Source organism: Castanea sativa, chromosome 1 (assembly GCF_040712315.1).
Source record: "Castanea sativa cultivar Marrone di Chiusa Pesio chromosome 1, ASM4071231v1".
Lineage (NCBI taxonomy): Eukaryota > Viridiplantae > Streptophyta > Magnoliopsida > Fagales > Fagaceae > Castanea > Castanea sativa.
Genome location: NC_134013.1, coordinates 18,223,988 through 18,240,638, shown reverse-complemented (window position 1 = coordinate 18,240,638; position 16,651 = coordinate 18,223,988).

The window sequence follows — 16,651 nt, the reverse complement described above, 5'->3', positions numbered from 1 at the left end:
ATAAAGTTACTGTATTTCCCATTAAAAAAAATATAAAAAAAAAGTTGTCATAATTCTTGAGTGGTGCATTGGCGGTCCAAGGCAACCTCCACATACAATTTATAGACGAAAAAAAAAAAAAACACGAGAGTACGAGGTATGAAAAATAAAAAATAGAGCTGGACTATGGAGTTCTAGTTTAGTGATAGTGATGATAAGTTCCCTACTTTGAAGTGATCAAAGCAAAAGTCTAATTCCTTTCAAAGGATTAATTACAAGGAAAATTATTAAATACTCTGAAAGTACCATAAATGCGTACTCCTTTTTCTCATATGAATTATGAGTCCCACCATAAATTTAATAAGTAAGATCCATAGTTATGTGAAATGAAAAAATACACATTTATGGTACTCCGAGAGTACCCAATATTTACTCTAACTATAGTTGCAACTTGCAAAGAAACTTACCCATCATAGTTGCACGGGACAATTACTTTCCAAATGATCATTGCATGCATTGTCTTCATTATGAAAATAAACGCAAACAAATTAAGAGATACAATTATCAACTTGATTAGGGTTTGGCTTGTTTGGGTAATTGTCTTAATCAACGAGTCATAGGTTGAATAGTATATTCTATTAAAATTTAAATAACAATTATTAATGATTTATAAAAAAAAATTATAAAAAAATGGATAATTTTTTAAAAAATTTCAAAAAAAAATGTAAATATTCACAGTACATATTATAATGATTAACTTAACACAATATTAGTTATTGAGTACTCTTTGTGAAACGTAAACATAGAGAGTTCAACAGTATTTTTATACAAAAAATTTCAATGATCAAATCCTTGAGGTTAATATTCAAACAAATGCGTACATGATGGGTCATAAAAAGAAGGGGTAATTACACCTCCCCTCTCTTGAGATTTAGGCTGTGTTTATTTAGATTTGAAATAAGGTGGATGAAAAATTTTGGAAAGAAAAACTTTTTTTGGAGTGTATTTAGTTGAGTGGAGAGGAAGGAAAATAAATAGTAGGCCCAAGTGTTTTTTCTCCAGGCCTACCAAAAAGTTTTCTCTCCAAAATGGAGAGAAAACTGAAAGGAGAAAATAGAGCTGTTTAATAGACGAAAATGCCCATGTAAACTTGCACATTGCCTCTGCCAATTTTTTTTCTTTTCCTTTCCCAGGCAAAATGCCTTTGCCTCTTCCAATTTTTTCTTTTTTCTTTTCCTTTCCTAGGCATGTTTCCTCTCCCATTTTTTTTTTTCTTTTCCTTTCTTGGACGTTGCCTTCTTCCTTCTTCTGTTTTTTGGATTTTCTGGGTTGTGGGTGTGATAGTTGTTCTGTTTTTTTTTTTTTTTTTAACTAGACATGATTTTTTAAACATGATTTTTATTTTTCAATAAACTAGGTGATTGCTTCTTTTTTTTTGTTTTTTTTTTTTCCCGGTTGTTTGTCACTTTTTTGTTTTAATTGGCTATCATTTTTTAACTAAAGTATGAGTAAATTTATACAAACTCAATTTTTTCATTCTTCCACTTTTCCATTCCCAACCAAACAAAAAAGAGAGAAATTAAAATTTTTTCTATCCTCCCACTTTTCCATCCTCCCACCATTTTCTATCCTCTCACTTTTCAACCTCTCCAACCAAACGAACCCTTAGAGAAATGACACTTCACCCCAAACTTGAAGGGAAAAAATACTTTCCCCCTTGATGTCTGATTGACCAAATTTTGTAAAATTAATACTATTAAAAATGTTGTGTGCTAACTTGCCATTTGTTTTAAACCTCCATTTCAGAATTAACATTCTTCATTGTTTTAAAATTTCAATTAAAGTGTATTTAAAAATATCAAGTATGAATTTTGATTATTATTATTTTTCTTTTTTCAACATGTTATGGAGAGATTTACCATTGCAAGTGTTTTGGTACTTTATAAATTTTGCATTTTCATTTTAAATTTATTAGTTATTTTTTTATTAACCATGATTAAACTTATGTAAATAGATTCTTATAAAAGTTTAGAATAGTTCATTACCAAATTTTGTGAAATTAATACTATTAAAAATGTTGTGTGCTAACTTGCCCTTTGTTTTAAACCTCCATTTCAAAATTAAAATTCTTCATTGTTTTAAAATTTCAATTAAAGTGTATTTAAAAATATCGAGTATGAATTTTAATTATTATATTTTTCTTTTTTCAACAGGTTATGGAGAGATTTACCATTACAAATGTTTTGGTACTTGATAAATTTTGCATTTTCATTTTAAATTTATCAGTTTTCTTTTATTAACCATGATTAAACTTTTGTAAACAGATTCTTATAAAACTTTAGAATATTTCATTACTAATATAACTAAATGGGGTAGTGTTAATTTCTTCGCATCTCAAGGGAGGGGGGGGGGGTGTAATTCTTCCTAAAAAGAATGTTGATTTTAAGTTATTAACGAAATAATTCAGTGTTTCTAAACAAAAAGGAAATGATCAAAAAAATAAAATTATATAAGAAAAATTAGACATATGTCAAAACGGCAACACAAATAAAGGTAGAAATAATTCATTAAGAGAAAATATTATGAAAAAAGTAAAAAAAAAAAAATTGAAATGAAAATAATTTAAACCATTTTGAAACTACATATATATATATATATATATATATATATATATATATATTTGTTCATATTAAACTCATATAGATTAAGAGATACAATTATGAAAATAAATGGAATAAAAAAAATCATGGAAGTTATTGTAATAATTTGATTTTTTTTATATAGATAATATTTTTTTATTATAAAAGACAAAAATGACCAATTGATGATTTGAACACTGGATGTTTTTATTGAAAACATCAAAAGATGTTGAGTTATAAAAGTCTTGATATTTTTTTGTTGTCGCTTATGATTATTAAAAAATGATTAATACCATAAGATTAGATTAAATAGAATTTTCGGTCTTTAAAACTTGAGATTGTTTTCAGTTTTGGCACTTTATGTTTCGTTTTAACATTTCATTTTTAGCGTAACAGAGTGATCTAATTTATCTATTTGTGCTTAATAGGTGTGTCAACTTTCAAGCACTATATGAGGCTTGATTGTATGTTACTTTTTTCGTGGATAAGATTGTGTGTTTCTTGGTGGTGAATCACTTGTATTAGGCCTTGAAGTCCAACCCATGCACGAAACGAATATGGGTCAAAAATCCTATCTGTGTAGTGAAGTAATTGTGGACCTAGAGCACAATAATTTATAGAGAAAAATAAATTAACTAATAATACGTATTTGTGTGCTTTATACCCAATAGCTGTTTGTATATTTTTTAGCCCAATACAAGGTTTTTGCTTGGCCCAAAAGGGGGAAAAAGTACAGTTACTGTTAGCGATTATTTTGTTTGTTAATGATTTGTTCCGGAGTTACAACTTACTGAAGCTCTATTTTACAGCTCATTCAGTGAGTTTAATACACAGATTTCTGAGGGTTGTTTTCTCTCATTCTATCTTTGACATTTTCTCCTAAAGTTCGTATTACAATATTGAACATATTTGTTGGAATTTTGGTTCACCAGGGATATGACTTTCCATATATTTGGAGTCCAAAAAATACATCAAATTATAGTCAAAGTTTTCCCTACTACTCGGGCTTCGTTCTTTTTGTTCTTCATTAGTAAATTACCTACTTATATCATACAAGAATCTTGCTGAACAGTAAACAGAACCAAACAAAATAATATTAATTTGCTCTTTCGAGGTAATTCAATACAACCACCGCATGAAGATAGATATCTATTATTCAAAGATTCCAGAATGAAGACCCTTCTAGCAAGCTAGCTAGATGCCATGTTCTTCAATTATCCATTAGTTAATTTGATTTGTTAAAATTGGTTATGATAGGTCGAGAATTAGTTTGGCAGTTTGTCTAGTTGCATACATTTCAAAGTTCAAACCCAATTATTTTTAGTTGGTTTCATTTATGTGTCCAATTAACAAGTGTCCTTAGGACATTTCTTAATAAATTATTTTAGAAAAATTTTAATACTATTTTTATGAAAAATATAAAAAATTGTCAAAAAAAAAATTTAACTACTTTATTAAAGTTTTTCTTTTCTCGTAAAAATTTCTAAAAATAGTGCATTAAGGAATGGACTATTTGTTAACTTTTCCCCTTCAATTATTTAATTTTCAGCTTGAAGCTTCCCCTGCGAATCTTTGACTCAAGAAGGAGAAAATCAGGAAAATTGAATACTTAACTGATGAAGTATCAATGTGCATTCTTCTTGACTTGAACCCATAAATTCTTAATTATTAGCAACTCAGGATGAAGACTATTACTGGTAATACATTCAGACTAGTACATTAATGAATATTAAATTCATCACCAAATCATTATGAGACTCCTTTGCACTTGGAAACCAACTGACAATACTCAAAAGCAAAAACAAAAGCAAAAAGCCAGCTGAAAATACTTCGCAAAAAAACAAACGAGAAACTAAAAATGACAAACAAATTAGACTTTAATATTATGTTAGAGACAGGGCCAGCAAACTTTTTTGAGTAGCATACTCAGAGCATTCATAACAGTGGAGCTAAAAATTTAGCAATTTAGCTCCACCAAAAGTTACTTTATCTATTTTACCTACACACATGCTGCAGCAGTGGATCTATTTTAGCTTTCAACACAATAAAATAATATAAACATCACAATAAAATAATATATCTACCACAATAAAATAATACATCTCACTACAATAAAAACACCACAATAAAAAAGTAATGTGAACGCAAAAAAAATAGATGTGCACTGTAGCAATGAGCTAAAAAAAAAATAGATTTAGCTCCAATGCTGCATACTTCTTTTTGATATTTTGATGGAGCTAAAATAGCTATATAGCTATTTAGCTCCACTGCTGCAAGTGCTCTCAAGTACTCAACAAGTCATACTTTGACCAATTCAACAGTTAATCCAACACGACTTGCTCTTGACCGCTGAAGGATTACTGTAGCATTCGCAGTCCAAATAGGTTAAAATATTGAGTTTGGTCCAGGAAATTTGAAAGTTTTGAATTCTTCTTAACTTATAAAACAAGGCAAGAATTCAAAGCACAGCTATTCATACCGCATGTGCGTCTTAGACGTTGCAACCAAAGACAATAAATGAAATATTAGCATTCTAAACACAGGGCCTTCGAAGCTAATGTTAGATTAACATTTATCCAAAAGTTTAAACTATTAGGCACTGGCGGAGCCAGAGAGGGGCGAGGAGGGCACCTGCCCCCTGACTCTTTTTTTTTTTTTTTTGTATTAGTAGTCACATGGAGGGAAAAAAAAAAAAAAAACTTCTACTTGTTGAAACTTAAAAGTGACCAAACCACCTATTTCACTATTTTTTTTAATATTATTATTTATACAATTTTTACTATTTATGATACTTTTCACAGCATTTTATCTTTGAATGATGCTAAAAATATTACAAATTTTACTACTTATGTTTTACAAATTGGCATGTCACCAATCACAAAAAATAATTTCAAACATTTATTCATTATATTTTTTAAGTAACACTAATCATATTTTTACTCCATCAATTTGTAAATTTTTTAGCAACTATGGATTGGATGTTTTTGTTTATTTATTTTAATAATATAAAATATATTCATATTTGCTTACAATTGTTTATATATTTTGTTATTATTGTTAATTAATGTTTTTTAGATAAATTTCACTATTAATATCGTCTTTTAATTTTGCCCCCTCTAGACTAAAATCCTAACTCCGCCACTGCTATTAGGCGATAATAAATTCATTCATTTAAAGTAACAGCTAAGAGGATGAAACAACTTAATGCTTGAGATTCATCATTTTGGTGCTGAAGGAGCCCATAGCCAGACCAATATAACTCAGATATGGGTTGGAAACTCCCTCCAAGGACTTTGGAGGGTGGTCTAAATCCTAATTTCCACTAGTGGAGGAGATGTAATCAATCTAAGTTGTTGTGAGACCAATGACAAAGAAAGAGAAAGCCACCATTAAGGGTGATGAGAGCCATGGAGGACTCAAATGCACGTTAGCAAGGAGGCGCTAAAGTGTGCCAAGAGCCACTTTCTTTTGAGAGAGAGAGAGATAGAGAGAGCAGTGGCAGAGCTAGGAATTTATCTTTAAGAGACCATATATAAATTGTTTTTCTTTTAGTATAAAATGTAAAATAGTAATGTGCAATTTTTTTTGGGCTTTTTCTTTCTTCTTGAAAGACCCTAATATATTGTTAATTAGACCAAAGTTTAATTTTATTGGGCATTAAAAAAAAAAACATAGGGTGGTCAAAAATATTTTTTCTAGGGTAGACAATCTTTAGCAGAAAAAATTAAATTACCAGATAGTATTGAAGTTTTGGAGGCCTTAGCAGCTAGGAGAGCAATTCTCTTTGCAACAGAATTGCGGCTACAACGGGTCATCATTGAGGGAGATTCTGAAATTGTATTTAAGGCACTATCCGAATCTTGTTCAGATTGCTCTCGTATTGGACACATCATAAAAGACTGCAAGTCTATTTCGAGTTTGTTTCAAACTCATTCCTTCTCTCATACTAGGCGGCAGGGCAACGCAGTGGCCCATGCATTAGCCAAAAGAGCAAGGAAATCTTTCCCCCTCTTGGTTTGGATGGAGTCGGTGCCACCAGACGTAGCTTATTTAGTTCATATTGATGTAATCTCTTAGTTTTTGTAGCAATAAAATTATTCCATTTCTTCTCAAAAAAAAAAAAGTATGGAGGAACAAATTGATAAGGTTATTTAAAATTTTTTCAAATTATATAAGATATTTCCAAAAAAAAATTTATTTAATTTTTTCCAAAAATTTTGGGGGGCCCAAGCCCCCCTCGGTCCTTTAATAGCAACGGCAGAGAGAGAGAGAGAGAGAGAGAGAGAGAGAGAGAGAGCATTCCAAATAATTAGCATTATTTTTTAAATTCTTTATTAGCAAAAAAATTGAGTTAAACTTATATATATATTACACCACTTAACAATTCTTTATTGAATTAATATTTTGAAAATTCTACTATTGAATACATGGTTTCTAAATTCTTAACATTGGTGCTAAATTTCATGTTAATTAGATGTTATTTACTATTCAATCCTAAAACTTGTTTTTTATATGTGCATAACTCTAAAATAGGCTTAGGAATTCTTCATGAATGGGGAGTAAGTGGCTATCAAGAAGGTTCTTATGTTTTCGGAATTCTACAAGAAATGAATTTTCACAAAACTAGGCTTAGGACGTATAAATTTGTAGAAGAATGTGATGAACTTTTATCAAAAGGAAGTGCAAATGGAGGGATAGCTGCTGCTTTTGATGACTTTCCTTGCTTGAAGATTTTACTATCACAATATTCAATCCATATACAAAACAAATGGGCTTGGTTTATCAAAAAAAAAAAGATGGGCTTGGCTTTGCTAGCTCTCTCTCTCTCTCTCTCTCTCTCTCTCTCTCTCTCTCTCTCTCTCTCTCTCTCTCTCTCTCTCTCTCTCTCTCTCTCTCTCTCTCTCTCTCTCTCTCTCTCTCTCTCTCTCTCTCTGGTATGTGTTTGTGTAGGTGTGTAGTTTCTCATGTAGATTTCATTATTTTAATTTCTCATAAGTCTTCCCAAAAGGTTTGCCTTTCGTGTCTAATTTTTCAAGGGCAATCTTAAATGTGACTAAAGGAGAGAAAATGAAAGAAATTGAAAAAACATGGTTGGGGGACCAAAGTGAATGTTCAAGCTCCAACACCCAGATTTCTTCTGGCAGTCTTAGCTTTGAAAGTTTGTGGGCCTATTCCTCATCGCATGCATTGTTTCCTTATCAGCTCTCATCATCTTCTTCTCTATGTTCCATTACAAGGAGAGACGGAAAATTTGGACTAGCTTTGATTCAAAGAACTCAATATGGAGAAGAATTTGTCATGCCTTAAAAATCTTTGACAACAAAGACCTTAGCTCTCATACTTTTTGGAATAAAGCACTGAAAGATAGAGGCGACATTGATATTGTTCAAAGTATAGGCACAAGTGATGCCTTACCAAGTACTAACTGCCTGACAAGTGCAACAAGTTGTTTAGTCCACATGGAACCCAAATATACTTCCTTAGTACATTCAAGAACTCCTAGAATATTTTTCATTCCTAGTCAACATGGTCAGTCATTTTTATTGGTAGAAGCTAGTGAGCAAATTATTAGGGTCACATTTTATGTAATTGGCTAATCCTTTGACAAAATTCACTTTACTTGTAATTGGGTAGATCTAAGATAGGTTTAATACTTCAAGAAACATATTGTTCAAGCCAAGTAGTAAAGCCATAAAAATTGGACTAAGAAACAAGTGAAGAAAAATTGTTCATTAAAACTCGACAGATACCTCGACAAAAATAGTATCTATCGAGACTTAAGAATGAAGCTCAACAGAAGCTCGACAAAAGCTGAATCTGTCGAGATTTATGAAATCAGAATTTTCAGATCTGATTTTCGGCTCATGCTAACATGTATGTATAGGATTTCTTATCTCATAACCCTGACATATATAAGGCTTATTTTAAAGGCCGTTAAAAAATGTATAACATATGCAGAAAGTAACCTAGTGCCTTATTCTCTCTGCAAGAAATTACTACATCTTTTGCGCCTTAGGGTTTTGTAACCAAATACTTTTCGATCTTCATTGTTGATGAAGTGAAGAACTTTGCAGCCAATTACGTCTTCTTTAAGTTGCTGGAGTTAGTCACGTACTGGGATCCGTACATCATTGATGGCGTTTATATACTAGAGAGTTCAGAGGTTCTGAAGCGATATAAGATTTCTACTGTAAGTTCATCTATGAGGATTGTAGAGCCTAAGGACAAAGATTTTGTACTAGATTTGAAACTTCTCTTTACTATAATGAATTGTTTTTCGGGAAAGTTTCCCCTCAGATTTGTTATTGTGAATCTAGTTTGTTTCATTGGTTTTCTTGAATCATCATATCTTGTTTTATTTACTATTCCGTTGTGTATGATATTAACATGATATTGATGTTTGTTTTTTTTAATAAGATTTATTCATAATAAATCTAATTAACAACTTGGGTTTAAAATTTGTTAATTCTATCAACCCAGGTCTAAATTTCACAACACAAATTGTTCACTTGAATTCAAATCAAGAGGGTCAAAGAGCCCAAGAAATAGTTTGCAAAAACTATTAATATAAATTAGAAAATTTTAAACAATGACTCAATTATCTATATGAGACTTACTTTTATGGTCTGTTTGGTTGAGAGATGAAAAAGTGAGGAGATAAAAAATAGAGAATGGATGGAAAAGTGGGAGAATAAATGAGATTTTAGTTTTCTCTCATGGTGTTTGGTTAGAAGGGTGGAAAAAATTTGAGAAGAAAAATAAAAGGAGAAAAAAAATGCAAATTATATAAATTTACAATCATATCCCATAAGACAAAAAATAATACATTATATTTTTATTTTTTTTACTTTTTTTTTTTGTTTTCAGTTTAGAAATTCGGTGTAAATGGGCACTTAAAGTAAGATTTTGGTCTTTAAAATATGATATTTTTTTCAGTTTAGCTCTTTATGTTTCAAAATTTTTATTTTGACCTTTCATTTTTTATTTTGTTTTCATATTGACTATATCGTCAATTTCTATTAATAATATGAAGTGATGCAATCTCATATTTTGCGCTGGAAAGTGCTTAGCTGCAGCAGCTTAAATGAAGTTATTTGTGTGGTGAGGTAATTGTGGATCTATAGCCCAATAACTTATGAAGAAAAATAAATTAGCTAATACTTATTTGTGCGCTTTATACCTAATAATTATTTGTATTTTTTTAGTTATTTTTAACCCAATACAAATATTTTTCTTGGGAAAAAAAAAGAAAAGAAAAAGAAGTACTGTTATTTTTGTTTGTTAGTGACTTGTTTCGGAGTTACAACTTACTGAAGCTCTGTTTTACAACTATATAAACAAAGCATTAGTGTAATCTTATTCAGTGAGTTTAATACACAGATTTCTGAATTCTGAGGGTTGTTTGCTCTCATTCTACATTTTCTCCTAAAGTTTTCATATTACAATAATGAATATATTTGTTGGAATTTTGGTACACCAGGCATTTGACTTCCCATATATTTGGAGCCCAAGAAAATACATAAAATTTTAGTCAAAGTTTTCCCAACTATTTGTTTTTCCTCCTTTTGGTTCTTCATTAATAAATTATTACTTATCATAAAAGAATCTTGCTAAACAGAAGCTTATAAAATATTTGTTCATGTTGTCTGATGAGATATCTTTTAAATGCTCCTTTTGTTTTCAATTCTTTAGAAAATGAGATTGACTTCATAAGCTCTATCGAGGTAATTCTATGCAACGACAGCACGAAGGTAGATATCTATTGATTCTGTTCAAAGATTCCAGAATGACGTCTAAAGACCCTTCTGGCAAGCAAGATGCAATATTCTTTATTTTCCAATTGTAGTTTGATGTCTTATAAAAAAAAAAAAAAATAGTTTGATATTTTAAAAATGATTTTGTTAACTGATGTTTTAAGGATATTCATTTAAGAAAAAACTTTTAAAATGTTTTAACAATTTTTTGAAGGGCATTTGTTTAAGAAACCAATTTTCTTAACAGTTTATTTTTTATTTTCTATAAAAGTAGTTTTAATAATTTTTTTTAAAAATTATCCATTAACAAATGCCATAAAGACAATCTTTAATCTTACCTTTCTGAAAAACAAAAAAAGAGTTATGATAAGACATGGATAGCTTAGTTTATCAGTTTGGCTTACATTTGACCTTTCAAATCTATTAACTTACAGATGCATGGCTTTCATTTATTTAATTTTCATTAGGGAGCTTCCCGAATGTTTAACTCAAGTGAGGATAATTAAGGTCAAGCAGCCTGAAAACAAAGCGTTGCTGGACCCACTGGCTTTTACGCTGACTAGAATGATTTGTATAGGTATATATCAATATATGTATCCTTCTCTACTTGAACCCATAAAGTGTAGGTGATATCCCCCTCAAAAAAAATAAAAATAAAAATAAAAAGTATAGGTGATATCTATCTTAATTTTTTAATTATTAACTCATTAATTAAATTCCTCAAGTAAAAATGAGTCAATTAACCAAAATTTTCAAGTGAAGATGATTTATTGTTTCCGTGAAATTAACAAAGATACAAATACTTTGGCTAGAAGAAGAGGTGTTTCTAATTAGGATTTTGTGTTTTTTGATAAATCGCTTATGGACTTATGTATGTTATTTTATGATAGCTCGGAGTTGTAATATGAGAGGATATGTCCTCTGAATTCTGATGTTGCTGTTTTTGTTCAGTTTATGAAAGTTAGTTTTTACCACACAAAAAAAAACCCTCACGAGGAAAACTATTGCCGGTACTACACTTTTTTTTTTCCCTAGTACGTAAATGTATATTAAATTCAGCACCAAATCATGATAGGACTCATTCTAAACACCTTAAACCCAGTTGACAAATTCAGCCAAAAAAAACAAAAAACCCAGTTGAGATATTAGACTTTAATATTATAATTGTAATACATTAACTACATAAATGTATATTAAATTCAGCATCAAATCAATATCATAATTCATAGACTCTTTCTAAACACCCCGAAACCTACCGAAAATACTCCACATAAAAACAAACGAGAAACTAACTGACAAACAAATTAGACATTAATTTTTCGTTAGAGGCCCCACAAACTTTTTGAGTTGGATACTCTTAACAAATAACAAGTCATACTTTGTTTTTTCGTACCATAAATTCAGACCTATTCAAATAGCTATTATCTGCAGTTAATCTAATCCGACTTGTGTCTTGGCTGCCGAAGGACTACAGTAGAATTCGCTGTCCAAATGGATTAACATGTGGTTTGGAAGTAAAACATCCAGTTTGTCCCTAGAAATTTGAAAGATTAGAAGATTTTACCTTTTAGCATATTAAATTTATTAAAAACGTTAAACTATTAACTTATTAAGGCAACAACTCAAGGCATGGATGCGCAGCCATCGAGATTACAAATAGGGTTGAAATTCTAAAAATGACTTTGATGCCCAAAGGTGTAGCGCATGATCTAGACAAAGTTTGCACAGAAAGCACCAAAACTCACATTTGATGGAGAGTTTAGACTCTAGTTTTGTCAAATTAACCAATTTAAGTCAAGAATAATTAATTAACCAATTATACTCACACGACCAGTTTATGGTTAATTTCAATTAATACAAACCAATATTGCGAATATATATAAATATGTGTGTGTGTGTGTGTGAAGAGAAAACTCTAAATGATGAAAACTCTCCAAGGTTTACCGCTAACCCTCAAGGAAAGTAGAAACATATCCACTATATATAATTGAAGTTTTATAGTGGCATTAACATTAATTCTCTAGATGGATTAAGTAGTACTTATTGATATGGCCACACGCGGCTCCAAATCCTTGAATTCTTTTACTGTGGAGTGTGTGGACTCTTTTCTTATGAAGGTCCTATCTATGACTTGAATTAAGTACAGTTTCGAAATTCTTCATAGTAGAAAAAATTATGACTTGAGTGCATGAACTTCACCTTGATCATTAGTCCTGAAATCTTATTTTCGGTTGATGGTGTGAGAGGACTCACCAAGCTCACAATATGCAGCCCTCCAAAAGTCTATATTGCCGTCCTTTATAAGTCCTTTCATACTATATCAACTAGATCAGGAAATACTAGAGATTGGACAACTCAATGGACTTGATTTGGATTTTGGACTTGCGATTCTCGACTGATAATTATTGTGGCCTATCTCAAGAGTCAGTTATTCGTGATGAGATGAGATCATCCATAACTAGCTCACATTTATCACATGCTAGAATAATACTTATAATTGTAACATATTAATCACACCTAGATTTAATAAAGTACATGGCTTCTATTTCAAACTACTTCCTAAAATCTAGCATTTGCATGCATCTCTTCCCTCCAATTTTTAAATATTACAATGAACTTGGCACATTTGCTCAAATCTATTCTTGTGTCATGTTACTCTCTCATGCCACATCACCTTGCATTGCAACGTCATCATAATCATTGTAATGCATTAAACTCTTGCATTAATAGTGAATTTTAATTAAGTCCTTTTATGTTTTCTAATTTTAGAGACATGAATTTGCATGTAAATATAATTGACACAAAATTAGAGTATAATTAGAGTGATAGTTAGAACAAAATTGAAATGCAGTTAGAATTTAATTTATATTCTTGATTGTACTTCCATTTTAATACGTTATATGTGATATGAAATACATTCCTGTTTTCAAAAGGAAAATATCACCTTTGTTTTCTAAAATGATGAAACTTCAACCCTTCCGAAGTGCAATGTACAAGAGTATATTATACTATTACGTACTCCCAAAGATTGGGAGGATTTTTTTAAAATGCATATGAAAAAGTAAAAAATGATAGAATAAACACTGATTATGATTGAAGTGTGAATGACTATTGCCCCCTGGGTTAAACCTTTCAAATTTTAGATAATCTTTTAGATGACACTTACTAAGAAATATTTTTCATCAAAGGTTGCTTGCAAAGTAAAGCTATGCTTGAGTGTTGTCATCGAGCATCAACAATGACTCATGACACAAAAAAAAAAAAAAAAAAAAAACGACAACAACAGCAACAACAACACAATAGGCGTGGATGGTTTTTGGACCAAACAACATTTTCACAATCTATAGAATGGTATTAAATAAGTAGTTTCCTGAAGATATTGGGGTTTGGTAGCCAGATGGAGGAAAACAGTTGTTTCTTGGGATCCAAGCTCAAGACCTATCATTTTGGTGCTAGAGGAGCTCATAGATGGACTATTCTAAGTCAAATATGAATTGGAAACTCCCTCTAGGGGCTTTGTAGGGTGACCAAACTGCCACTTTCGGAGGAGATACAATCGATCTAGGCCAGTGTGAGACCAACAATAAGGATGGAGAAAACCACCACTAAGGGTGATGAGAGTCTCTCGAGGGGGACTAAAAGAACCCTATAAAATGATAGAGCGAGTCGTACTTATCAAGAGCAATACTAGTAGAATAGCCAAGGAGAACTTTAGGCTCGCGCGCGTTAGCATGGGGGTGCTAATGTATGCCAAGATCCCATTGAGAGAGAGAGAGAGAGAGAGAGAGAGAGAGAGAGAGAGAGAGAGAGAGAGAGAGAGAGAGAGATCTAAAAATTCAAGGTAATTAGCACATGATAAAATTATTTGGAATATTAGCATTATATTTTAACTTCTTTATTTGGCAACAAAACTGAGTTAAACTTATATATAATGCATATATATATATATTTAGAGTTAAGAACAAATTTTACTTAGTGTAATTTTAAATAATATTACACCACTTTATAATTCTTTACCGAATTAATATTTTGAAAATTCTATAGTTGGATACATGTTTTCTACATTCTTTATCTACATACTAAATTTTGTATCAACTGAATATTATTTATTTTTTAATTCATAAACTCTATAATTTTAAAATACATGAAATTTTATGCTAATTAACATTGATGATAAAATTATGATAAAGCTTAGAAACCAGCTAGACTTTTCCAAGTCCAATCATTCGTCATGGTGATAAGGTTGATTAATATAAAAATAAAAATTCTGAATCTCGTGTGGACGTGTCAATGACAGGATAGTTTTTGTTTTTATTTATTGTTTATTCTTCAATTGACTTAATAATTAACTCTTATTGACTCACTAGTTTATGAGTTTATCTCTAGAAGATGGGACCTGGCTGCATCGATTGCCCCTCAATTTATCCACCATTCTATATTTACTTTCTTTTTTTTCGTTACGCTGACCTCTATACATACGACCATAAATATTTTATTTGGTCCAGGTAAACGGAAATGAAGAGATTTTATTTTTTATTTTTTGATAATTTGGTGTAAAAGACAGGAGATGAATAGAACTTATAACATGCTCAACAGGTACGTCCCAGACCCAGTACTTTAAATGAGGAGACGGACACATGAGCTAACAAATATTCCATGCTATCCCATGGGATGAGCTTTGGCTGCCACTTAGCAATTGCTATTTATTTTTATATTATTTTTGAAAACTATGATAGAATTTTAATTTATAGAGTCTGTTTTATGATAATTATTTTTTATTATTAAACTAAAAAGTCAATTAATTTTTGATGTAGCATGTAGGCAAGGTTTAAATTTCAAACTTCCTATTCTACAATAATAGAATTTATTAGTTGAGAGCTAGTTGAAACATTCAAATAGATAGCAAGATCAGAAGCTTTTGCTTTGGCACAAGCAGGTGAACAAGAGGAAAAATTGAAAATTTTCCCCTTTTAAGAATAAGAAATATTACTAAGATTCAAAATTTTAAGTCAAAAGTCCTATTACACAATTGGTTGATGCCTATTGGTGTTTACAATTGTTAAGTTCTAAAAGTCTAGAACAATTGGCAAATCGTGAATACACAAGAACATACAAGCTGCAGAAAGAAGATTTCAGAATTTGTCTAGTTCGATTGATTGAAGAACATGCTCGACCGATCAAAAGTCATATCTACAGAATTTTAATTAAGTCCAGACAGTAGTTCAAACCCATTAAGGATTAGATTTTCTAATCTACTTCTTCCAATATATAAAGGAAACCCTAAGCACATTTTTATAAGGCTTTTTAGATAGAGAAGAATGTGCTTCTTTTGTATTTAGGGTTTTGTTCCTAAAAAGTTCTCTTATATTTTCTTTCGGTGTTATTACTTGAAGAATCTCAAGATTCAGTGTTGTAGAAGTTGTTGTCTTCTCTAGTCATCAAAGGTGCTGATGATCAAAACCTTCAAGGGTGGTCTTGGAGTCACAAACAGGAGAGTTTGTGTTGCTAAACCTTTGAGTGGGATCTCAAAGTCACAAATGTGGGTGTTTGTATTTTGCAAAGGCCAAAGAAAGAAGTAGTTCGTGGACTCGAAGCTATCATGGGGTCGTGGTAGTAAGTTTTCTACTCGATGTAGAAATAGGATGTTAGTGGTTTAAGTCGCTATTGTACAAACTTCAATTCTTTCATAGTAGTTTTGCTGTTTTACCTTGAGGATGGCTAGGTTAAATCCTTCCCAGGTTTTTTCCGCTGCTTTGCATGATATGATTTATACGAATTAACCTAGATCTGCATAATTTACCTAAATTAATCACTTGACTAAATAACTAGGTTAATTTGGTTGTGTTTAAGGGATCTAAAACGTACAAGTGATATTAGAGCGGGTTAGCTCTAGTATTTAGATCTTTTGATCTAAGAGTTAATCCTTGATCCCTGCTATTATGGAGAATTTGAAGTGTCTTTCTGCTCATGTTTGTAATGATTTGAATAAAAAGGACACTGTTGCTTCTGTTGATCTTATTGATGCCTATGAAACTCTTCGTAAGGAATTATTGAACTCTATGAAGACTGTTAAGAAATTCAAGGAAGAGTTAAAATTGGCTAATCTTGAAAAAGATGAATTGGTTGTTAGATTAGATGAATCTAATAAAAAGAATGAATTTTTGAGAAATCAAATTTCCTCTCAAGATGAGAAGATGAAAAGCTTGGAACAAGAGTTAGTTGAATCTAAGGCTAAAATTGAAAATTTGAATAGTACCAAGCCTGCTGTTGATAACAAAA